Here is a 25,569-nt window from a genome sequence, read left to right on the forward strand (position 1 = left end):
AAAATATAAATGTATGGACAAGAGTGTGGATCCAGAAGGTAATGGAATCAATGAAAACAATCTAAGCTTGTTAGTTAACCAGTTTACAAATAAATGTAAATGGACTGATAAGGACCTGTGAAAAACTCGGTTGTGGCGGAGATAAGACTCGAGACACTGAACAACCCATCCACAGAAGATAAGCCGCAGAATCCTGGTCTGAGACACATGGGGGGATAAGGTGTGGGGGGTGAGGGGGGGTTTAAGCCCTATTAACGCTATGGGCGTAGCGCGCCTGCCGGAATTAACCAGGGCATTATTCACCTTCTATAACTCCACAGATCACCAGCCAAAATGTTAATTCGCCCTCCTTTGGCAGCTCAATAGTTTTTATAAGTATGATTCACTCGCGGCTCCTTTAATCTTTCTTGTTTTTCACGGTTTTATGTTATCCCTTCAATGAAATAACTTGGTGTATGCTTCTCCCTAAAAGGAAAGGTCGCGGCTCCCACAATCGACAGCGGTACCAAAACATTGGCCTTGCCGCTGCTGCCAACAGCTGAGAGAATTAAATCGCCTTTCCGAGTCGAATACATGGTTTTCAAGCTCCCAACAGCTTTTCCCAAAAGTTCCCCGAAATCGCTATTAAAACTTGGATTTCGAAATTCTTTGAAGAGTGGAAAACAGAAGCATTGTTCTGGAACCCTGCGCTTCCGCCCAACCGAAGCAGCAGGTAAGAAACACCCGGTGGAAGCGACACAGACAGACAGACAGCCATCCGCCAGCCGAGCCCCGCCTGCTGCTCCTCTCGCGCTATCTGGGCTGCTCTGAGCCGCCTGACACAGACGTCCCGCCGCCTCTGTGCCCTGTGAGAGAAGCCAGGAGCCGTGGGTGAAAGCAACTTCCGGTGAAGCGAGTGAGCGGAGCTGCGCCCGTAGTGCGCCGGGTAAGTGGACGCTGTGACAGGCAACGCCGTAGGGTAACTGTTTGGGGGCGGGAGAGGCTTGAGTGCGACCTTGTAGGTAGTTTGGTGAGACCAGCGTTTGGGCCGCTGTGACGTCAGCCAGGGGGAGGGTGAGGATGCGCAACGTGCTAGGTACCAACTGTCACGTTTATGCGTGAGGCGTTCTGAACGCTCGCCGCTTAACGCAGACTCGCAGCCTTCTGTGATGCCTGAAGTTTGTGTGGTCTGCCAGTGCTAAGTGCTTACCATCCCCTAGAGCGCCAGTGGTCATTGTGCGTTAGTGCTTTGTAGACTGTTTACAAATGCGAAGCCGAGTGAAACAGGCTAATGTGTATCTAACCACCTTAATAACACAGTCTGCGCACATTAGGCACCTTGCAGATGAACGTCATAACTTCTCAAGGACTTTGCCCGACCCGCTGGCAGAGGCGGAGCCCTGCCCGGTTATTGGGGAATGTATGTTTTTTTAAAAAACTTTGTTAATCTTGAGGCTCCATGATTGTACACTGGTTTATTTATGCATTTTTATATAGCGCGGACTTTACTCGAAGGTGTCAGAGCGCTTCACAAAACGAACAGAGATGGAACATAATGAGAAACATTACAAAAGAACAGATTACAAAAGCATACGTTACGTTACATAAGGTAATAGTGACAGTTGTGAGCAAACAAAATACACGAGGTAGTAAAAATTGTGAGCAACCAAAAATACATGAGGTAGTAAAGATAATAGTGACAATTGTGAGCAAACAAAATACATGAGGTAGTAAAAATTGTGAGCAACCAAAAATACATGAGGTAGTAAAAAGTGCACAAGAGGAAAAAGTGACAAGTGTGCAGTTACAAGAGAAAACAAAGTATAATTTGAGGTATAATACTGCACTAAGTGCTAGACACTCAGGCACAAGAACAAGTTTACGTAGGCAAAGGTGGCACTTGTGCAAGTATCAAAGGTAAAAACATGTGAGAGGTAGCAAACCGTGTGTTACAAGGGCAAAGTGGTGTGTGCATGTTACAAAAGGACACCAAACACAAGTACATGGAAAATACTGCAAAAAGGCAGACACTCCAACCCCAGGAATACACTGGGAAGGCACTTCCATGGTCATGGAAAGTAGAAATTATCAGTAGTGGGAAGTCTTCCTCCAAATAACAAGAGGACGTGAATTACTTTTAGAGGTGTCTCTGGAGGAGGAGAACTTTGAGGTCCCTTTTGAAGGCCTGAGAGGAAGCGGTGGTCCGGAGTGGAGGCGGAAAGGAGTTACAGATTCTCACTGCGTTGCCTGAAAAGGATTGGGCCATTGTTCTCTCCTTCTTGAAAGTGGGAGGTTCAAGCAGTAGCATTGCGTGAAGATCTAGAGCCTCCAGAGAGTTTCAGTTTATTCGCCAGGTAGCGAGGAGAGGAGGAGTGCAAGGCTTTGTGGGTGATACAAGCGGTCTTGTAGATAGCTCTAGCCTCAAAGGGAAGCCAGCGCAGGGTGGATAACATCGGTGTGAGGTGATCGCTTCTTTTGGCCCCATAAATGAAGCGAGCTGCTGAATGGAAAACAGACTTAAGTGGGGATAGGTGAGATGTGGGGAGGCCAGTAAGAAGAGAATTGCAGTAGTCTAGTCTGGAGAGGACCAGCTGGTACACTTGTTCTGTGATCCCTATAATCCGGCAGGCACAACAGCTTTAACTCATGTTCTCACCATCCACTGCCATTCATCACCTGCTTCGTATGCAAGATATCCGACCTATGCGATTAAGGGCGCTGGTTAAAACTTTAACAAATACTTTTCTTTCGCATAGGGTTCCACTTGACCAGTCAGTATTTGAGTACCTTTCTCTTTAGTTTTCTGCTACGGTATCCAAACATATACGACAATTAACATGTGGCTAAAACAAGGCAGACCTAATGGGTTTGCTAATGCTGGTTAGTAGTAGTAACATTTATTGTATAATACATTAAAATCATAACAAATAGACATATTCGTTAGACTCAGACAACATGAAACTCTTCATCTTCAAAGATTTGTTAACAATATAATCAACGATAGTCCATTCTTCAAATAATCACAGTACCCTTATTAAGATACCAAATACCTCGTTCTAACCCAGTCCGAATGAGTCAACTCCATCAATAAATAGTACCTCATCTCATTATCACTAAAATACATATACAATATTGAATATTCATGAAACAAAGTCAGGAGTATATACACAGAACTAATTTATAATAACAGGAGCCAAATTAAAATAATGCCTTAGTCCTTTACTTGAGGACAGGTGGGAGAAATTCAATTTGAAAGGACGAAATGCTTATTGGATTCTGATCTTGCCTAACTTAGAGCTAACAGGAGCCATAAATTCCAAGAGTTCCGTCTAAGAATAATTAAACCTCACCACTGGGCCCTATCCATCCTAGGTGTCCACTGTCCCCCAGATCGTCTCTTACATACACTCCTGCAAAACTGATAAGTTAATTGCAGACATTATTTCGGAGAAAAAGCTATTTCCCGGTGTGTAACAGTTATTTAAAATGTTAACAAATTTTGCACTTCTCCCCAGCCCTCTGGGTGAGCTACTGCTGAAGCAAAAGGCTGATTCCTGTGCACAAGAGCAAACGCACTCTGCCAAAAAAATAGGTTTTAGCAGTAGTCTCCTTTGTTGATTTAGGGCCGGACAACAACATAACAGATGAAACCATGATTCCCGATAATTGCTGCATAGCCTACACTTTAAATCACCCCCGCTTTAAGCCCAATGCGGTTTGAAATCTCTTATTGGTAACACAAGCACTCTCATTTATTTTATTTATTTTATTTTTAGAGTTTTATATAGCGCTAGCTAGACCCGGAGGTATCAGAGCGCTTTACATAAGGAAACAGCGTGTTACCAGTTACAGAACTTTCACATTCATTACAGAAAAATTACAAATTCAATACAGTTATTGACAAGTTGAGTGTCAGGATTCAAAAAGAACAGGGGGAGCTGGCAGTCCATTGGAAGGAGATAGCAGCAGAGAAAAAGGCGAGAAATATGTCCGAAGTCCGGCTGGGTAGGTGACGGCCAAAGCGGTGTGCCAGGGCCAATCTCCCCTATAGCTGTCGGTGCAGCTCCACCGGGAATCGGCCATGCGGTTCTGGCTCCGCCGGACGAGTATCAATTCAAGAAGAGCTGGGAGACCAATTGGAAGGAGACTGCAGCGGAGAAAAGACGAGACATATGTCCGAGGTCCGGCTGGGTAGGTTACTGCCAAAGCAGTGCGCCAGAGCCAGTCTCCCCTATAGCTGTCGGTGCAGCTCCACCGGGATTCGGCCATGCGGTTCGGGCTCCGCCGGAATTAGAGAGATGATCAGGAGGTGACCGAAAATCAAGAATCAAGATCCATGTGAGTGGTCCACAGCCTCAGCCATGAGACTTCCCCTTGAACTAGATCGGATCAGTGGCAGCCATTTTGGGGTCAGGCGCAGGGTGATGCTCATGCCCCATGTTGGAGTCATGCCAGTTCCCAGGATTGGGTTTATGAGCAATCAGGAGCTTCCCTGGTGGTGAAGGAAGTAGATCATCAGTTGGAGTGGGCCAACACTATCCCTCCTGTAGCTACAACAGCAAGGGCGCCATGTTGGAGTCAGGCGCGGCCGGGGATCGTTAATTCTCCCTTGTTGGAGATAGCCCTTCGCTTACAGGGAGTAGGACCCTAGTTGGAGTGGGCCGAAGCCGTTACTGGTGAAGATATCAAGGCTCCCGCTCGCATTTAGCCAGCCTCTCTGAGCACTCCTAAAGGAAGACTTCCAGCGGGGTATTAAGCATTAATTTCTGCTTGTAGCTGCTTTTCTGAGCAGCGGACGCCATGTCAAGGTCAGGCAACTCTCGCCTGGGCACCATGTTGAGATTAGGCAGATCATTATCGGGTCGCCTCCACTACACATCTCGGGCCCCCATGCTTTGATTAGGCGCATTTGTCCACCCAGTCTGACCTCTGCGTAACAAGACGGCCGCTCGTACTGGCGAACCCGGTCTCCTGCAGGCAGTGGTCACGAGGTTTCACGCGGGCGCCAACAGCCGCGAAGTCAATCTGCCTCTTGCTCTCCCGGAATTCCCAATTTCTATATGCGGCTCACCCCACCGTAATCACTCAGCAAGGGAGGTCCGCATCGTCAGTCAGGGGAAAACAGCGGCCACCACAGCAGATATCACCAGGCTTCAAGATAGGCACGATGCCCCTACTGCAAAGCTGGGAGTAAGGTTGCCTTTATAACTCTTAAAATGGGGAAAGCAGAAGCACCACTTAAGAAAGGATTTAGTTGGCCAATTCCATAAGGAATAGCTGCCGCTTTATTATTAAGATATTTAACTTGGGCTACTGCAGAACCAGTTTCACTAAACCACACGCCCAGATATTTATAGTGCATTGCTGTGTTAATGGTCTGACCTCCGAACTGCCAGGTTGCCAACTTCTTCGTACGGTAACTCCCGAATATCAGGACTTTAGTTTTGGACTGATTTACCAATAAATGTTTTTCCTTGTTAAATCTACCCAAAGTGTTTAAAGCCCTTTGCAACCCTGACTTGGTGTGAACCATGACCACAATATCATCGGCGTATTGAATTATTTGTAATCAAGCTGAGCTTAGATTAGGGGAGGACAAAGCTACAGCCGTCCAGTGCTTTCCCTAAATCTGTTGTGTACAGTTTAAACAACAGGGGAGCCAGAAAACAACCCTGTTTTAACCCTCACTTAGTTTTTACTTTCTGTTACTGTTGTTGCACTAGTTTTCACTCGAACCCATGTCTCTGTATATAGTGATATGATGGCTCCTAACAAGTTCGATGGTATAACCCACCCCGCAAGCTTCCTCCATAGAATTGCCCTATCTACTCTGTCAAAAGCTGCACTGTAATCTATAAACTACACAGGAGAGGTGGTCTGATCTTCTGAATGGTGTTATGCCCAAGGACAGACAGAGCTTGAATATTGTCTACCTTAGAAGCTCCAGCCCGGGACCCTGTTTGAAAAAAATGGCAATATTCCCTCCTCTGCCACCCAGGATTCCAAATGTTGTAGTAAAATTTGGGCATAGACTTTTGCTTCAAATTCCAGTAAGGCAACCAATCTATAGTTTGCGGCTGCGGTCTGATCTCCGCTCTTAATATAGGGCCTAAAATTAATCCCAGCCGTCTTGTAGGTCAGCGCTTAGAAAACAGTGGTTATAAAGAGCTGACAACACTACTGCCCAATCTTTGTGCGCCTCCTTAAAAAGGCCAGCTGGCAGCACATTCGGGTCCGGGACTCCATTAGCTTTCAGCTTTATTAATACCTTTGCCACCTTTCCCCTATCTGTTAGATTACGCTCAGCTACCTGGATCTCTTCATCGGGCTGGCTCAATCCTACCTCCAAAACCTCCTGATGTTGTAGGCTTGGTTCAGCTACCACCAACTTTTCTTTAAAAGATACATTTGGAGTGGAGAGCCCTCCTACCTCTATTAAATTATCAGTCTGTTCCACATAAAGCTCAGTGATATAGCGCACCCAAGCTGTTTCTCGGTAACTCCATTTTTCCTGCCCATATTTCAGTTATTTTACTGATAATGTGGGCCCAAAGTCGCACTAGGTTTGAATCCTTTAATAGCTGAAAGATTGTGACCCATCCTTATCCTTTTTTTCCTTCTGAATCTCCCCAAAACTTTTATTATGTGACCTTTTTGACTCTTTCACTGCTCAGCTTTAAAAAAAAAAAAAAGAATTACACCGGTTTACACGCCGCGCTTTACGCAGCGTTTGTCTGGATATGATGATTGCCTTACAAAAGTGGAGGAGTGTGGCTCAATGGTTAGAGCGGCAGACCCTGATGCAGAGTTCTGGCCAGGGACCAGGGTTCGATTCCCGCCTCGGCGAGGCCTCGGGCTCAATTGCCCCGGACCTGTTAATTCTCGCCTCAGTGCCTATTCTAATCACGGGCCCCACGCTGCAACTCTGGGCAATAGCTTGCTTAGCCTCCACACCAGCCCCAACAGCGCTAAGGATGCCTGGCTTCACCCTGGGGGTGCCCAGGAGTGGACACTTCACAGGGAAAGCCAGGAGGGGTTCCACAGCGGTATGAGTATCAGCGCCAGGAAGCCGAATAGGCGACACTGCAAGGTGACCGTCTAGTGACAGTGCGCTCTATAAGTACCATGACATTTACATTTACATTTACAATAAAGTTTCCTGACCATACTGGGTTCTGCCCTCGCCACCCCCTTTTGAAGTTTGGGCCTGCCCTCCTGATCCAATATATGCTTTCGTAAGTTCTCCATAATGCTTGTTAATAGTATCCGATAAAAAACGATTTCATTGTGAATAATCAGAATTGAACATTTTTTGATTCTAAAATATGAGACTGAATTAACCATTACTAAGTCTGTGTAATGGTTAGTGGTCTTCTGAGTGGCTTAGTGTCTGCTGTTCTCCCCTGCACATCACTTTCATTCACACTCTCTCTGTAACTTAGCGCTTTATTTCTCATCACATATTTCAGAAATCTTCCATCTGCCTTATCTCACTCGTCAGCATCTTCCACTTGATAGCTGTCTTTTAACTCTCCCAAACTCACACTCTCCCATACTCACACTCTGCCCTCACTTGTAAACACGAAAGGGGGAAACAAGGGAACCCTACTCACAGCGGAACCAGGGCAATATGTTTATCCAAAGAACAATGGTTCCTGTGGCATATTTATTTAACACAATATTTAATATAACGGCTTAGATAAGCACTATTAAATTGTAACAGAAAAGGGTCTGGCAAAGAAAGAAGCACACATATATACCAATTTTTTAAGAAATTATTCTTTGTATTTCAACTTTCAGACACTCAGTCTAATAGTTATAACAGCGACATATATACAAAAAATTGTGCAATGTGTCCCCAGTGGTTTGTGAACAAAAAACAGAACATAAAATAATAAGTGATCTGTACAGCTTTGTTATTATGAATATTTACAAAGGGAAAATGACCAAGCACAATAATAAAGCAATTCTTAACAGTGACTATCTACAATCATAGAACACTGTGCTTGAAAAGGTTCATTCTCTATGGCGTCGACGGCGTTTCGACCTGCTCAGTAAAGGTCTCGTCAGGACTAGACAGTGAGGGACATCTACGGGAAAGTGAAAATTGTGTAAGTATGTGTAGTCGCAATCATTAATGAATATGTATAAATTAAAATGAACGGATAATACCTTGTGGTGTCTTTTATTAATGCAACCCATGCGTGATAAAAAATTTGGAATTGACTTACAGTGTACCCAGCCGGGCACTGTTTGGAAGCAAGGTAAAAAGACAGGTGTTATAAACGTACTATAGGGTGGGCAAAAAGTGTCTTCAAAGCCACAGCTTAGACTTATATATAGCGCACACAGAAATAGCCACTCACCACTGTCGGTGGATACCGTGATAATCTTGAATATAAGGCTGACAATCAGTAATTGGCAACAGAAGACAGGAAAATGCCTGGTAACAAACGGAATTTATATTAAAAGAGGGCTAATTTATTGCAGGAATCTATGTACGGGGCAGTATTGCTAAAGTGTCTTCAAAAGCCACCCCTTAGACTTATATGTCACAGGGAATAGCCACTCACCACTGTCGATGGAATCCGTGGTGATCTTGAATGTAAGGCTGACACTCGATAATTGGTAGCAGAAGACAGGAAAATGCCTGTTAATAAACGGAATTTGTATTAAAGGAAGGCTAGTTTATTAAAGGTATCTCTGCGAGGGGCAGTCGTGGAGCTCACCTGCTCTCAGAACTCGGAACGCCTGATCGCGTTTCACCGGTCGTCTGTCCGATAACAGAGTAGTTCCGGGTGTGTATGCGTCATCGCGTTTATAACGCGGAGCGTAAGGTGCGCACGCATTCTCTGTGATGTAGGCGGAAGGTAAACAACGGGTGATTGTCATAGTAACGGCCATGATATGTAAACACAGAACTATCGCGGTGACCGTAGTATGATTTAATCTGATACTGGTTGTTCGAGTCCTTTTAGCACCCAAAGCGCCCGTCACATTTAACAATTACCGTTTATGCAGAGCTGGCATTTCCTGTACAACAATTATTTATCAAAATCGCGGTCATTACGATGTGAAATACTGTTGTTATTCAATTTGATGTACAGCAGTTCAAACTTTGTAATTTATGTCACACCTATTAAGGATGTTTCAAACCAGACGTGCACAGGTACCATATAGCATAGATGTACCACAGCCATATTTGCCTTGTTTTCTAATAACTCTATATACAGTTATGTAAATAATTAAAGAAACATTACAAGAACATTTCAACATATTCACATTTCTTATACATCTTCAGACATACAAAATGAACACATGTTTTTACTTTTCATAATCAAGTTGTCAGAGTGGAAACGAAGCCCCTCCATTCATCTGCAGAATTAAGCCCCTCATTAATTGAATTGACTCTGTCAATCCAATGGCATTCACGTCTTTGTAATATTTGTGAAATATCCCCTCCTCTTTCAGGTATTGTCGCAATATCTATTACCTGCCATTTCAATTGATCCGCAGAGTGATTTTTCTCTTGGAAGTGACATACCAGTGGGGCTCAATTGCCCCGGACCTGTTAATTCTCGCCTCAGTGCCTATTCTAATCACGGGCCCCACGCTGCAACTCTGGGCAATAGCTTGCTTAGCCTCCACACCAGCCCCAACAGCGCTAAGGATGCCTGGCTTCACCCTGGGGGTGCCCAGGAGTGGACACTTCACAGGGAAAGCCAGGAGGGGTTCCACAGCGGTATGAGTATCAGCGCCAGGAAGCCGAATAGGCGACACCGCAAGGTGACCGTCTAGTGACAGTGCGCTCTATAAGTACCATGACATTTACATTTACAATAAAGTTTCCTGACCATACTGGGTTCTGCCCCCGCCACCCCCTTTTGAAGTTTGGGCCTGCCCTCCTGATCCAATATATGCTTTCATAAGTTCTCCATAATGCTTGTTAATAGTATCCGATAAAAAACGATTTCATTGTGAATAATCAGAATTGAACATTTTTTGATTCTAAAATATGAGACTGAATTAACCATTACTAAGTCTGTGTAATGGTTAGTGGTCTTCTGAGTGGCTTAGTGTCTGCTGTTCTCCCCTGCACATCACTTTCATTCACACTCTCTCTGTAACTTGGCGCTTTATTTCTCATCACATATTTCAGAAATCTTCCATCTGCCTTATCTCACTCGTCAGCATCTTCCACTTGATAGCTGTCTTTTAACTCTCCCAAACTCACACTCTCCCATACTCACACTCTGCCCTCACTTGTAAACACAGCATTTTATTTTCCTTTGGCACTGTCAGTATGTCCACAGGTGTACATCCTTCTCACGCTTTCTTTTCATATAAAATGTTGATCACAATTGTCACATATGTAACCATAGCTGTGTGCACTCTAGAAGGACCAAGGATTAGACGAACATGTAGCTTGAACACCTTCGTTACCTAGTGAAATTTATCGTGAGAATCTCACATTGCCAAAGCATCAACTCCAGAGCTCCCAATAGGACGCTGTCTGGGCACCCCATCGGGAAACATCCATTACAACACAGTCATTACAACGACGTACCGTTACAACGCAACTGTTACAATGCAACTGCCTTTACATTGCATGCCATTACAATGCATGTCACTGCAACGCATGTCACTGCAACGCATGTCACTGCAACGCATGTCACTGCAACGCATGTCACTGCAACGCATGCCATTACAACGCATGCCATTACAACGCATGCCATTACAGCGCATGCCATTACAACGCATGCTATTACAACGCATTATAAGGTAAGTAATGGAGATTTGTTTAGTATTAGGCTGGGGATGGGTTTTGGGGTACATGGGAATAGTAATTGTTACTCCTACACTATTCAACACTTTCCCTACTGTTGCACTCACTGGAGTGGGAATAGTAATTTTTACCCCTACACTATCCAACACTTAACCTACTGTTGCTCTAAAAGTATTATGCATTGTAATGGTATGCGTTCTAATGGAATGCGTTGTAATGGTAGTTTTTAAAAATGCATTGTAATGGCATGCATTGTAAAATCATGCAATGTAATGGTAGTTACGATGTAAAGACTGAGTTGTAAAAGCATGCGTTGTAATTGCATGCATTGTAACATCATATGTTCAGCCCATCCTCTCCCGGAACCAACCCAAATACCTGGAGGTGACTACATGCTCACTATGCACTATACAAAACTGATACTTTACATGAAACCAAAACTACAGAAACACAAAATCTAATGGAAAGCAAACGCTTTTAGGGCATACAGGATGAAGTAAAACATAACGGGCCCGATTCACAGAATGAACTTAAGACTCAATCCTAAACTTACTACTATTTTGGTATTCACAGAATGCACTTACTACTTTTGGCATTCACAGAATGAACTTACTACTTTTGGTATTCACAGAAGTTAGGATTTTGTCTTAAGTTTGTCTTAAGACAAACTTAAGACAGACTTAAGACCGACTTAAGTTAGGATTTTGTCTTAACTTAAGACAACTATTTGAAAGAACAAGTGGAACCCAGCGGGTAGCTATGGACCATGGGTATCAGGTAAGTTTTGGGAGACAAGGGTCCTAAGCGTATACAAAATAATAGACAAATGTTATATAGACCACAATAGGCTTCTATATATCTATATCCCTTGCCCAGCCGGACAGGGAATTTATTACTCAGATAAATAGATTCTTGTTCTAAATACATTTATACAACAATAATTCATTGTAGTAAAGCACACTCCTGTGCCGTACCGGGAGAGATAAAAGAGAGGATAGGAGAGAGAAAGGGGTGTTTCAGGCAAAGGAAAAGAGCAGACAGGGTACTGTTTTGAGTCAAAAGTTAACAGTATCTCTTGGAGTAGTACATACAGATATAGATATACATTAATTCAACGTATGTCCACTCAAAGGAGTCGACGTTTCGATCCCGTGCTCAAATTATAATGGGATCATCTTCAGGACTTAATTAATTGTTTTGCCTGGTTTAAAGGTTAAAAAAGCCTCTGGTTAGAGGTGGAGAAGTTGATATTCTCCGCAAGGGCGCGGGAATGCCAGCGTCATGGGGGCTTCCCTTGTCAATGCAGGCGGGGGCTCATTGGCCGCAGCTTGGGCTCGGTGATTACGAACAAGCAAGGTGCTTCACATGGGTTCGGATTAGGCTGGCGCCCTCCGAGGTTCCTGACAGCAAGCGGTGGGGCCAGTGATCGGCAAAATTGGAATCCTTTGTTTGTAAGGTTTTGTGAACCTTAATGATGTTTTCGGGTTGAGTTAAACATTTGGGGATTGGGGAGCGGCTCGATGGCCGTCGCCGGGATGCGGTCGGGTGAGTCAGCAATCTGCAGAAACCGGAACAATGCCGCGGATCCGGCAGGCAGCAATGATTCTCCAGCGGAGAATCATTGCTGCCTGCCGGATCCGCTGGAGAATCATTGCTGCCTGCCTATTATTTTGTATACGCTTAGGACCCTTGTCTCCCAAAACTTAACTTAAGACAACATCCTAACTTCTGTGAATACCAAAAGTAGTAAGTTCATTCTGTGAATGCCAAAAGTAGTAAGTGCATTCTGTGAATACCAAAATAGTAGTAAGTTTAGGATTGAGTCTTAAGTTCATTCTGTGAATCGGGCCCTTAAACATGAATTACTTTAAGTGTTTACCTGCAAATTTAAAGATATCAATATCGAACCCTTTGCATCTAATCAGAGAGCGTTCTGAGAGCATTATACATAGCCTCATACTGCTAAACTTTAAAAACGTATTCAAACATGTTTGTACTGGAACCACTGTCAGAAGTGCAGTCCAAGCTTACAATATTTCCTTAGCATGCTCACCCTAATATTAAAGACTTTGCATTAATGAAGCTTAAATGCAAGTTTAAACAGCATTAACTTATAAGCACAAAAATTATCTTGACTGCAGACAATGCCTTTTCCTGATGCAAAATGTGGTATGGTAAACTGGCAGCCAAAGGGCTTGTGCTGCAGGAGGTTGGGCCTACTTGTCCCAAAGACAAAATACACATTGAAACTTGTTGTCCCTGACCCCAAACATTATGTCCTTGGCATCGACCTATAGGAATTCCACACCCCTGATTGAAGTATGATTTGAAATAAAGGAAAACATAAAAGGTTTGCAAAGTATTGTCAATTTATAACTTTAGTTTGAAGTGGTCCTCCCAACATATTAAATGTAGAATTTAAGATGGGACTATAATGCATTTAGTGCAGTGTTCTGGAATATGTAATACAAAATCAATGTTTGCTGGGAGGTATGTAATAAGAACTGCATTACAAAATTAAAATACTTGTTGGTTCTCATTCTGATAAATACATTTTTACGTAATTTTGATGCACTTTTGTGAGAAAGTGCAACTATTAAAGAAGCTGCACTGTATTTCAGTTATGACAACATACTAAACACAATAATGGGTATTCAGCAAACAGGTTCTACAAATTAGTCTATGGTCTCTAACCAAGTACGACATTCCTTACACTATTTACAGTGGCCTGACAAAGTTCCTGTGGTTCCCACAATATCTACAGTCTCGTAACAGAATAAAATGTCATATGCTTGAATCAGGCACAGGTGCTTTCCGACAAATTAGATTGTGCAAGCAACTACCATGTTTGGTAATCAGTAGGTCAATATGTTCGGCTCTTGAACAAAAGAGTTCATGCTGAAAACTGTTAATATCCTTAATGTGCAGGCTTATCTTTTTGGTTCAAGATACAGTCTCTCAGTCCTTGTTTTTTGATTGGTGGTGCGCTCTTCATGGTTGCACTGTCAGCAGATTTGTAAGTGGGTAAGGTTTTTCTGAAAACAACCCTCCCTATTGCATCTTGCCACAGGCAATGAATACTCCCTGTAAACCTTCATAGGGTGTGCTTGTTGTTAGTGATGGTAGTCCCCAGGACATCGGGGCGGAGTGGGGGGGGGGGGTGTTATCCTCCACTTCGATAGCATTGTTGGACCTTGCAGGTTTCAGAACACATCAACGCAGCAATAGACATGTCCCTTGGGTCATGCTGCACTGCTATTGGACAACACATTGTGTCTTTAGGCATTATTGATATTTCACACAGTTCATCACATGAGCCACGCAAAGATGCCAGGTGTCCCTCACAACTCTGGTTTGTGCTAGTCAATCCCCCAGTATAAGTCACTTATTCTAAGTGCTCCACATGTCGAGAACAAGGCTGGACTTCTCCTCCTGCCTGCCTGCCCTTTCAGGGCAGGCAGGCATGCTTCTATGTGTTAGACAGACCCAGAGCTACTCCAGAAAGTTATGCAGACTTTAGGTGATGTTCTGTCACTTCTGGAAGACAGGCTGTCATTCAGACACCAACCCTGGAGCACAGCAGCTCTTCGAATAGTGTATGGCCCACTCCCTTCATTGGACAAGTAGAACTTAAAAGTAGAACACAGTGAAATAGTTTGGATCCCACAGTTATACTCATTTTCCAGGCAGAGGATGTTGATTCCCTGTCTAAAGTCCAGAAACTGGTTCACTGTGACTCCTTTTGAAAATTAATGTCTGCTTGCAGTACACCGCACACAGCCTTTGTGCAAGAAGATGACTTCCAAAGCAGGTAGCAATGATGCTGGCTCTAACCAGGAGTTTCCTAAACATAGGGACACAGAAGTGTAAATACTCTGCACCTGGCTGTTATCCGCCTTCCTGAAGTAAGACTCATTGAAAGACAAAAGGAGAGGCCATGCCTAGAAACGTCTTCATTCTTAATGACAGATTCTGCTGACTCCCCTCCACTACCCAGCCATCAACCAAATGGCAGTGTTCAGGCAGCTATTCCCTACTTAAAGTCCTCATAGAATTTGCAAGGGTAACTCTGTCTCCATTCTCCCAAGCTTCAGTCCCTGGGGCTCCTCCCTTCAGTTTCTGGAAGGTAGGCAATATATTTCCAATATCTGGGGAAACTTTATCAATCCTCAATCGAAAACGGATGCCACTGGTACAGTAATCAGACTCACACCACAACTCAGAGGCTCACTACTATCATCACCTCACATATACGCACACATGTGTTTACAGTGCAAGGGTCTGAGTGTTACATATACACGGATTCTTGCATAATTCGGCCCAGTAGGCACCACACCTCTGAACGAGGAAAAAGCCTGGTCAGAATTGTAAATCCTCATACATTTTTATACTGCCACCACTGCTTCATGTGAGCAATGCAGGACATGAGCAATTGTCATATTTCAGTGTTGAAGGCACGCACACTTGGTGTGCCCCTATGAGTCACAGAACAGGTTCAGTGCTTTGGAATCACAACGTACAGGGTAGACCTCCAAGCACACACTAGATGATCGTGTCAACTGGGCCATCAGATATTCGAGGTGGCAGCTTTGAATGCAGTCCTGTCACTCATGGACGGGATACATGCCTGTTTGCTATGCCGGGGACATTCCCCTCAACACTATTAATGATTTAAATTCGAAGAAATATATGTAATCAATGTACATGATGGCCAAATGCTCAGTATTTTTATTTACCACTTCTTTTCTCACTTGATACATCAACAACACAAAAGCAGAACAAAAAATGTTATCATAATTTTTGGGTTTGCAGTTTTGAGTGATGCTTATACTATGCATATCCCATACCCTTTTAGGCAATAAAAAGAATATTTTACCTGGATGTGTTATATACAATTTATAGACTTTGCAACTGATTACGAGAGAGAGGTTTGCAAGCATCATGCTTCAGGAATGAGCTTTGCTCTTTAGTCAGACAGCTGATGCTTTAATTTTGAAAAATAATCAAGCCTTTACAGAACTAATTTGGGTCTTGAACCTAATTTACCGATGATAACTAGGTTAAACGAGTTTGCATATTGCTTTATAACGATGTTTTGCATGGAACAATTCTCTTGTATAGATTGAAATGTAACCTCTGACTATGAAAACTTTGAAAAGGAGAGCTGTTAATTAAAAAAGTAGAATTGTGACTTAAAGCACACTTGTATTGTCCAGGCATCGCAACAGAGTTGTTGGCAAGTCCTGCCCCCTACCCCATCCCGCCAATATACGCAGCATGGGCTTTGAATCCGCTTCCTTCATGTAGTGGCTTGTTTGGGTCAACGCTCTTCAGCCACACTGCTTTGAGACTTTATCAACCACGTCTCAGATCAGTCTAGAGAAGGAAACATCTCTTCTCTCATGCTGCTATACCGTGTGTCATTCCAATCTTGAGGACGTGTTTCCATTACAGTGTTTGAGTTGCATTCTTTCACCATTTGCCAAGGAATATTTGGTGATGCAAAAGCCATCTTGGAATGTTATCCTCTCAGTCCTCGGGATCAGCGTGATGTTAAAATAGGGCCACCTCCTGATCTGTCCAAACCCAGAATGCTGTAATAACCTTGGGTTAAGGAAGAATCAAGCGAGGGCAAAGGAAGAGGCAGGGAAGGAAGGGAACAGCAGGGAGGGAGATCTGAAGACAAATAACAAGAGCATTTGTACCAATTTCTATAAACCATGTATCAAAAAGAAACAACAAACAAAAGCTGTACCCTCTACCTGTAAAGGAATCTAAAGTAACTGTAATGTAGAAGATACAACTCTTCACCAACATCCGAGCCCTGGAAGGATATGTGCTGTGCTACTTCCCCCTGCAACACAAAAATAACAACCCTTATCTACTAACCTATAATTCTCTAGAGGAATGGTGAGATACATGTAAGGTTTGTACATACCCCATGTGGAACGATCATGATGGGAAATAGGGAAGAGTCTTGAGCAGTATCCTAGGAACTTTCATTAGCACATGGTAAAAATTAATAATAATCTCAAATGGGTTACGTCACCCTATAGTAGTAAGATGAGAAGTACAGTACCTGTGCCACCAAAACAGTATGTTTCTCTTGGCATCAGTTTCACCGTTGCTCAACAAGGACTGATAAGCAATGGTGCTACATATAACACAATGATCCTTTGCACGAGCCGCCAGTCGTAGGCTCTTATATTACACAATGATCATCTGCACGAGCCGCAAGGCGCAGGCTCAGCCAACAGAGGACCAACTTACCAAGCCTGGTAAGAGAAAACAATATTGTGACGAGATTTCGTCCTCCGCACGAGCCGTGGCAAATAGGCTCTCCAACGGAGGGCAAACGTTTCAAAAATAAAAGTAAGTGGAGAATGACTCCACACAACCACACGTCGTCCTCCGCAATGAGCCGTGCAATACGACTCTTCCAACGGAGGGCAGGGCAGGATAATTAACGCGCTCTCCTCGTTATAGATGAACCTGTCTTCCTCCGCATGAGCCGTGGCAAATAGGCTCTCCAACGGAGGAACAATCGCGGTTCTACCACAACCGGCCGAAATGCCGATTCTCAAACATACGCAAGGCTAAACACGAACAGAACAAGAGCCTTCCTTCTTCTAGGAACAAACGTACAAGCACACCAGGAAAACCAAGAGCGCTGTCTTCGGGTCGATAGAGATCCAAAATATCCGACAAGAGGAACAGGAAGTTCCCTCCTATATAGAGCCGCCCATCAAGTGAGCTCTAAGCATTCTTAGACATGTAGTTATTCCACTTCCTCGATGACACAAAGAAGGATGACGATATCCTGAGGCGCTCATTGGAATCATAACATGGAAAGACGCGCCCAGTCTAAAATCAAATGTTGTACATTATAAGCTAATGTTTACACAAAGTATATAATTAAATATATACAAGGTCAGCATTATTTGCCAGGTGGTGCATTTAATGAAAATGTTAATTTGGAAAAAGCCACATTAAAAAAATCTAAATAATATTTTCTTTTAAAAAAAACACCTGCCTTTATCTAATCTTTCATACTTTTCTTGATGAGCTGTAGCAATACTTCAGACTACTACTTCATTCCAGAGTTCAGATTGCCTGTCTTTCTGTCTCTTGTGTGTACAATTATGTTCTTTCTTTTATGTCACTGATTGTACATGCGTGTAACAAGAGAGAGAGCGAGGACTAGGTAGCTAGTCCGAGTCCCCGAGGGTTTATATGTGATTAAACAAAGAGGACTAGCTTAAGTTGACCAAATTAGTTCTGTCACGGGCACCTTGTTGGTGTATTCATGAAGCCCTCACCCACCAACCTAGTTGGTGGCATGCTTCATCATCGGGCCCACCCAGTGACACCTAGTATGTCCCGGGTGTGCTACGACGCCTGATTACAGCGGAGCTGGTATATTGCTGAGAGTGCAGTGAGGTTGGGTGAGTTGTGACGGCTTGGTGGTGGTCCTAGTACCCGAGGGTAAATTAAATTTTAATAACTCGGCCGTCACCAGCGGTTAAAAGTAAGGCTACAGGACGCGTGAGGGTGGCGAGTTACTGCCCCCTGCGTCCTTCAGATGGTCGACATGTTTCAGCCAGTGCCTTAGAGTATTCTGGCTTCCCTCAGGACCGTTTTTTAAAAAGGTGTGGTGAAATAAAACAGACTTAGTGTTGTGGTACAGACTATGTGATACACTCACTAAGGCGTTTTTCTATATGTGAGAGGGGGATTCCCTTCTCATGCATACCTGTACAAACAAACATTAAGAACAAGGACAAAACATTTACAGAGAGAGTCAGTAGTCAATTTAGACATATGGTCAACAATGCTTTGGTGGCCGGATCTATAATGCAAGGTGAGAGGACTATAGTCGGCTAGGTGTGATGGTACTGGTGGTGCCATCAGAGTGAAAATACGCGACTAATTAGGAGCGTGGTGTGGCTAAAACACGGAAATCACACTGAAAGGAGTTGACTTAGTGTGGCAGGGCGCAAGAAAATTGTTCTTACGCTTTGGGTTATTAGCCAAGGCTTCCTGGAGGGAAGCTGTAAGGGGATGACCCTATGGGAGAAAAAGAGATAGGCTGTAGGGGTTAGGGACCTGTGAGGAAAGAAGCGCTTACCCAGTTTGTTGTTTGGAGGCTTGTCAGGTTTGTGATACTCACAGTCTTTCTGGTCAGTGCCTGCCTTGTACCTGTTGTCCCGCCGTCGTCCTCCGGTAGAATGAGCCTGTCGGCGTGTGGGCTTTTTATACTATGGTTAACAAGGTAATGATGAGCACCTGTGGGAATAGTAAGGGTGGAAAGACTACCCCTTTGTGTTGTTGCTGCTCATGCTCGTGGTTTGCACACTAGTCTCTCGTGCATGCTCAGTATGTCAGCGCGATTGCTATGTTGTTGCTCATGATTTGCACACTAGTTTCTCGCACATGCTCAGTATGAATGCGTGATTATAATGTTACTGCTCATGTAGGTGATTTGTACTCTAGTCTTTTGCATATGCTTAGTATGATAGCGCGATTGCAATCTGTGTGATAAAGTATTTAGGTACATGTAGCAACAGAAATATGCCACCGTTGGTACGGGGAAAGGGGCAACAACCGTGTTAGGTGTGGCGTGGTCTTATCTGCGCAGGCGCGAAGGGATCAGCGTTGGCTATGTATGCGCTAATATTGGGGAAACATGCCTGTGGGACACGCCGCGTCCCAGAGTGGTTCGGCCCGTTAATCACTGCTTAATGCGCATGCACTGCTAGGCGCTGCGCGCTAAAGTTGACATGGCAATGTTAAGGGGGTTAAAGCATGTGCCCATGATTATGGCAGCCTAGTGGTACACATAAGGGGGAGCATGATCTATGTCTATGTACAGAGGGACTGTGGCACGGGGGACTGATCACTGTACAAGGACAAGGTAATTGTGACTAGTGTAGGTCTAGGGTGTGACTGAATTCCACGGCATGGCATCGTTGAGGGCATTGGTTTGGGTGGATAGGCGATATATCCAACGTTGTTCCTTGCTGAGTAATTTCTTCTCATTATCCACTGCCAGTTCCGGTAGTTGTTCGATGATGGTCCAGGTCAGGTCATTGGGAGTGTGTCCCTGGGTGATGAAATGACTGGTCAGTTTACTAATGTTCTTCTTGCACCTGATTGTGCTCCTGTGTTCTGTGACTCTGGTTCTTATTTTGCGGGCGATCATACCGATGTATCGGAGGCCGCAGCTGCAGGTAAGTAGGTAGATCACGTTGCGTGAACTACAGTTTGTGTGGCTGCGTTGAGTCCACACTTTGTCTGGTTCTAGTATCAATGTTTTCGTATGGCTGGTAAGATGGCACACGCTACAGTCATTGCATGGATAATGTCCAGAGATTTTAGAAAGGCCCCACGCATTCAGGATAGTGTTGGGTTCTCTATTGGTCAGGAGTCTGGGGCGGGTGCTCACGAGTTGGTCTTTCAGGTTGTTGCACCTTTTGTAGGCAAACCTAGGGGTTTCCCATTGTCGTTGTCCAGAGTTTAGGATTTTCCAGTTTCTGCGTATGAGCTTCGCCACCTCATTGGAGGCTGTGTTGAATGTGGTGACACACGTGATGGGTTGGTCACTCTTGTCCTTGGGTACAGTTTCCAGAAGGGCCTCCCTATTTTGGTTCCTGGGTCTTTTCTTGGTTTTGTTAATGATGGCCCGGGGGTAGCCTCGTTCCTCCAGTTTCTTAGACAGGTCTGCCAATTGATTTTTGTAGTCGGTTGCTTGAGTGCAGTTTCTGCGTATACGCAGAAATTGCCCAAATGGTAAGTTTTTCCCTAAAAGGGCGGGGATGGAAACTTGTGTAGTGGAGGAGTGAGTTCCTTGAGGTGGGCTTCTAATAGGTGGTAGTGATCAGTTGGCCATCTTTGGCTTGCACTCGAGGTGCTTGTGAATTTCAGGTATGGGTCTCTTTCATTGAGCCAAGTGAGGAAGAGTTGTAGAGTTATTTCTGATCCCTGCCAGATCATAAGGATGTTGTCTATATATCGACGCCATGTGAGAATATTCCTGGTATAGGGATTGGTGTTGTGGGTGATGTGGGTCTGCTCAAAGAGGTGGACATAGAGTCCTGCCACGCTGGGGGCGAAGACGCTGCCCATTGAAGTTCCGTTGGTTTGGAGGTACAGGCTTCCCTCATACTCGAAATAGTTTTCCTTTAGTGCTATTGTGGCACATTGGAGGATGAATTCTCTGGGTGTGCGGTGCGGCCATGGGGACTCCATGAGTACCTGTCTCAGGACTTGGATGGTGGCGTCCTGGGGGATACTGGTGTAAAGGCTTTCAATATCCAGGCCCACCAGGAGTTGGGTGTTCGGGTTGAATTCAGTGTTGTTGATGACTTGTAGTAAGTGTTTGGTGTCCTTGATGTAACTGGGTGTTTGCTGGACCAGTGGATTAAGAAAGAAATCACAATAGCGAGAGAGGGGTTCCAGAAGAGAGTTGATGCCAGACACTATAGGTCTGCCCGGGGGGAGGGGGGGGAGAATACCTTTATGTATTGAGCACCAACAACACAAAGGGGTAGTCTTTCCACCCTTACTATTCCCACAGGTGCTCATCATTACCTTGTTAACCATAGTATAAAAATCCCACACGCCGACAGGCTCATTCTACCGGATAACTGAAAAGGGTGCAGGAAGGAAGGATAAACATGAGCCTGATTGTGAAGCGCTAAGGAGGCATCTTTTGGCTATTTTCAGAGAAGATAAAAGAAAGAAATAAAAGTTGGGTCTACCAGGACTTGTAAATATCAGCGGTCTAAGAGGAAGAAATAAGCACAAAAAAGCCTATTTAAATAAGGCAGAAGCGAGAAGGCAAAAAAAGGGGAAGGGGCAATAATGGGTAAACCCCAGAAAGATGCAGCTATCTCCAATAAATCTAGTAAAATAGACGCTGCGGCTGCGGCCCGTCTCAAAGCCAAAACACGCCAGGGCCGGGTGAAAAAAGCAGCGCTTCGGGCTAATAAGGATAAAGATAAGGGAAACAATTCCAGTTCCCCTCATCTTAATAGCACCCCTGAGATATATGAAGACGAATCCCCTTCTATTACTGCTTCTCCACAACGCGAGGGGCTGCCTGAATTAATGGCTGAACAGGTTTGCGCTACACCAGAACAGACAGAGGCTGCTGCTGCAATGTCTTCACAAGACAGACCGACGCAGGATGGTTCAAGAAAAAGTGCAAAAAGCAGTGAAGGATTTCCTCTGTTTATAAAGAAATCCACCTTACAAATGTCACAATCCCCTTCACCAACCGCAACCTCCGTCTTCAAACATTGAGTACTCCGCAACCGTTCAGGTCAGGAACGGCTTTAATAGGATCACAAGAAGAGCTGACCCCTCAGGATCAGGATCAGGGTGTATTTACAACTCGGCGAAACTCGGAATTGGATCTCATGAGGGTCCAGCATTTACAGCAAAACTTAACCCCAGCACAAGTAGTGGCAGTGTCCTCAATATCTTTAAGCTCCACGAATACAGGGGGAAAACAATGTCACGGTTAAATTCCTCTCAGGTTCAAGATTGGGGAGACCAAGGCAGAAGGAACAAGATCAATACCCCAGTGAGCTTAATGTTATCTCAGTTCCAGCTACAATCGCAGCCCCAAGCTCAACCTCAATCTCAACCTCAATTAAGATTTCAGGGGCAGTCGCTCCTAGAAGCTGGGCCGGTTCTATCGGATTTAAGAGTAGGAGATATAAACATCGGAGTAGATGACCAAGAGAGTGATCCCTGTCCAAATATGGAGACTGGGGGGGTCTTCCAGTTAAATATTAAAGATATGCAGAATCTAATTTTGGAAGAGGTTCGCGAAATGAAAAAGGCACAACAAATGGAAATCGCTGCTCTGCATCAGAGACTGGGGAAAATTGAAGAAGTGATGACAGGATTTCCCAACAGACTGCAGGAAGCGGAAGCCAGAATATTGGTATTGGATGATCAAATGAACATGGCCGTGGGAGAGGCAAAAGAGGCAGCCAAAAGGAAGAACTACCTCGAGAATAAACTGGAGGACCTTGAAAATCACTTGCGGAGGTCCAACCTCCGGATCGTTGGAGTTCCAGAGGGGATAGAAGGCTCCCAACCCTGCCCATGGGTAAATTCATTCATTAAAAAGCATGTCCTCCTGGAGTTTGAGGGCGACCTCACCATTACAAGAGCCCACCAAGTCCCAGCGCAACCTTTTCCAAATTCAACAATACCAAGAACTGTCTTGCTGAACTTTGCAGATTTCCGAATAAAGGAGAGGACCTTGTCAAGAGCTATCCAGCAGAGACAGTTTTTTGTGAACGAGACTAATAAATGCCGTATATTCTCAGACATGACTGCTGCAGCTGCACGCAGGAGAAAATAATTTGTAAAAATCTTGCACTTGTTCAAAGCTCATGGTGCGCAAGCATCAATCGCTCAGCAGTCAAAACTCAGAGGTTTAGTCAAGGGAAAGTTTTTTATGTTTTCAGATCTTGAGGAGGCTCAGGCTCTATTAGAAGAGATTTCAGCAGGGTCTAGTACTTGAATAGCGAAACACATAGGGAAACATCAGTAGTATTGATAATATTTAGGGTGTCCTTCCCCAAAGATATAAGCCGGGCCGGTTATGGAAAAAAAATATAACTGATAGGGGACTTTCAGTTGAAATGAAGATTATGTATAGACATTAATTTGCATTCAGCAGAGTCCAGTGGTTAATTACTGGTATTTATATAGAGCTATCGGCAGTAACTGCAACATCTAGGGCATCCTCTCTATTTATGTTTTCAGATGGAGAAGAAGCACAAGCCCTTTTGAAGGAGATCTCGTTAGGGTCGGCATCGTCTAGTACTTAAACACGGTTATGAACAGTACATGATGTGTTTTTTAGCCAGTCAATTTTGGTTGGTTTTGAAAAGTATTGTTGGGGGGGTCCAGGGGTCAGTCGGGTCACTCAGGGTGTAATTTCATAACACCCAAGAGGATAGATGGGAGGGGCGAAATGTGGTTAGTGTGGTTGGTAAGGGTTTCTCCACATTTCAGGGGTGGGTTTCTTTCAGAGTGGGCTTGGAGGGCAGGGTGGATTGAGTCAAAAGCAGTAAAAAGAGCAAGAGCAAAAGGTACAGATATTACTCAATTAGAAGTTCAAGGTTATTTTGTTATTAGAAACCTTGATGGAAATTAACAAATGTAAGATCTTATACGTCAATGCCAATGGAATTTTAAACTAACAGAAATACGGCGCCCTTATAAAATGGTTGATATCTTTTAATCCCCAAGTGGTGTGTTTTCAGGAGACACATCTAAAATCAAATTCTCCTTATTTATTTTTACCCAGGTTTTTTTCTCATGTATTTTTTACAGGGGTTGCCATTTATTTTCCAGAAAATTATCTTGGGAATTTCTACAGATTCAGAGAGATCCACAGGGGAGGTGGCTACGGGTAGTGGGTAGGCTGCAGGGGAAAATTTAGAATTTTGTAAATTACTATGGTCCGGTCTCGCGCGACACTTCCAGTCTGGTCAAAATTAATGAGCTTTTGAGGGGGTCCCCGGGACAGCTTATCGTAGAAGGGGATTTTGATTTCATACAGGATTTGAAAAAAGACACTTCAAATAAAAATAAGAAACAACTGAAACTGAACACCAAGAGAATTATGGAAGCTCTTAAACTTGAATACCAACTAGTAGATCCCTGGCGCAATAGCAACCCATATAAAACCAATTTCAGATGCTATTCGCATCATTTCCGAACTGCTTCTCGAATTGATTTCATTCTTATATCTAGATCTCTTAAGGTCTCCGAGATAGATAGCGGTTGTAACCCCTTCTCAGACCATGCAAAAGTTGAGCTTGAAATTGTATTTGGTGTGGAAAACAGAGAGCGGTCCAGGTGGCAGCTGGACCGCACCCTGCTCCAAGACCAGGATTGGGTGGTGGGCTTAAGAGAATGGATCTCTGAATATTTTAAGATTAACGATAACATCGCGGAGGCTTTCTCTGTGTGGGGTGGGTTCCAAGCGGCAGCTCGTGGCCAGATCATCGCCTCTACAGCTTCCCAGGCAAATGGTAGGAGGCTTAAAATAGCCAAGTTACAAACTGCAGTTGAAAAAGAATATGCCCTTGAGCTCCAGCAGTATCTTAACCAACTTGAGCAGGCGAGAGCGGCTCTGAGAGACTTCTTTGTATTGGAAGAAATTTGTAGTTCAAAAATTTACCAGCAAATGGTGTATGAAGACAGTCAGTTAGTAGGGAAACTCATGGCTAACACAACAAGAAAGAGACAGGGGTCTGCAATAGTAGGGAAGGTACGGGATCCCCAGACAGGCCAGGACGAGGTCAACAGTTATAAGATTTCACAGATTTTTTTTAGAGCATTTTCACCGTATTTTTTCCACAGAGTATTTAGTGGGGAAGAACTGATCCAGGATTATTTTTCTAATACAGATGTCCCTAAACTTTCAGACAACCAGATCAGTCAATTAGGATCTGATATAAATTCTGTAGAAATATTGGCTTCTATTAAAGCAACAGCTGGGGCAAAAGCATGCGGCCAGGATGGCTTCCCCTTCGAATTTTATAAAACCTTTTCAAATGAATTGCTGACACCTCTGAAAAAACTATTTAATTATATTAAGCAAGGAGGGTTGGTGCCCGCATCTTTTAAAGAGGCGATTATAGTGTCATTTGTCAAAAAAGATAAAAATCCTGAGGATGTAAGCTCTTACAGGCCCATCAGTCTTTTAAATTCGGGTTATAAGATTTGAATGAAAGTATGGGCCGAACACTTTTTATTTGCTGCCCAGGAGG

General features: G+C 44.0%; 1 protein-coding gene across 1 annotated transcript in view; it reads left to right on the plus strand.

The window, feature by feature from the left end:
* Positions 1-785: 785 nt before the first annotated feature.
* The window catches only part of MTMR2 (myotubularin related protein 2), a 270,640-nt gene continuing 245,856 nt past the window's right edge, over positions 786-25,569 (plus strand). The window contains exon 1 of the mRNA XM_086935293.1: positions 786-925. The gene's annotated coding sequence lies outside the window, so the exon portion shown is untranslated. The remainder of the gene's footprint in view (positions 926-25,569) is intronic.

The sequence above is a fragment of the Lissotriton vulgaris genome, chromosome 8, assembly GCF_964263255.1.
Source record: "Lissotriton vulgaris chromosome 8, aLisVul1.2, whole genome shotgun sequence".
NCBI classification, from domain to species: Eukaryota; Metazoa; Chordata; class Amphibia; order Caudata; family Salamandridae; genus Lissotriton; species Lissotriton vulgaris.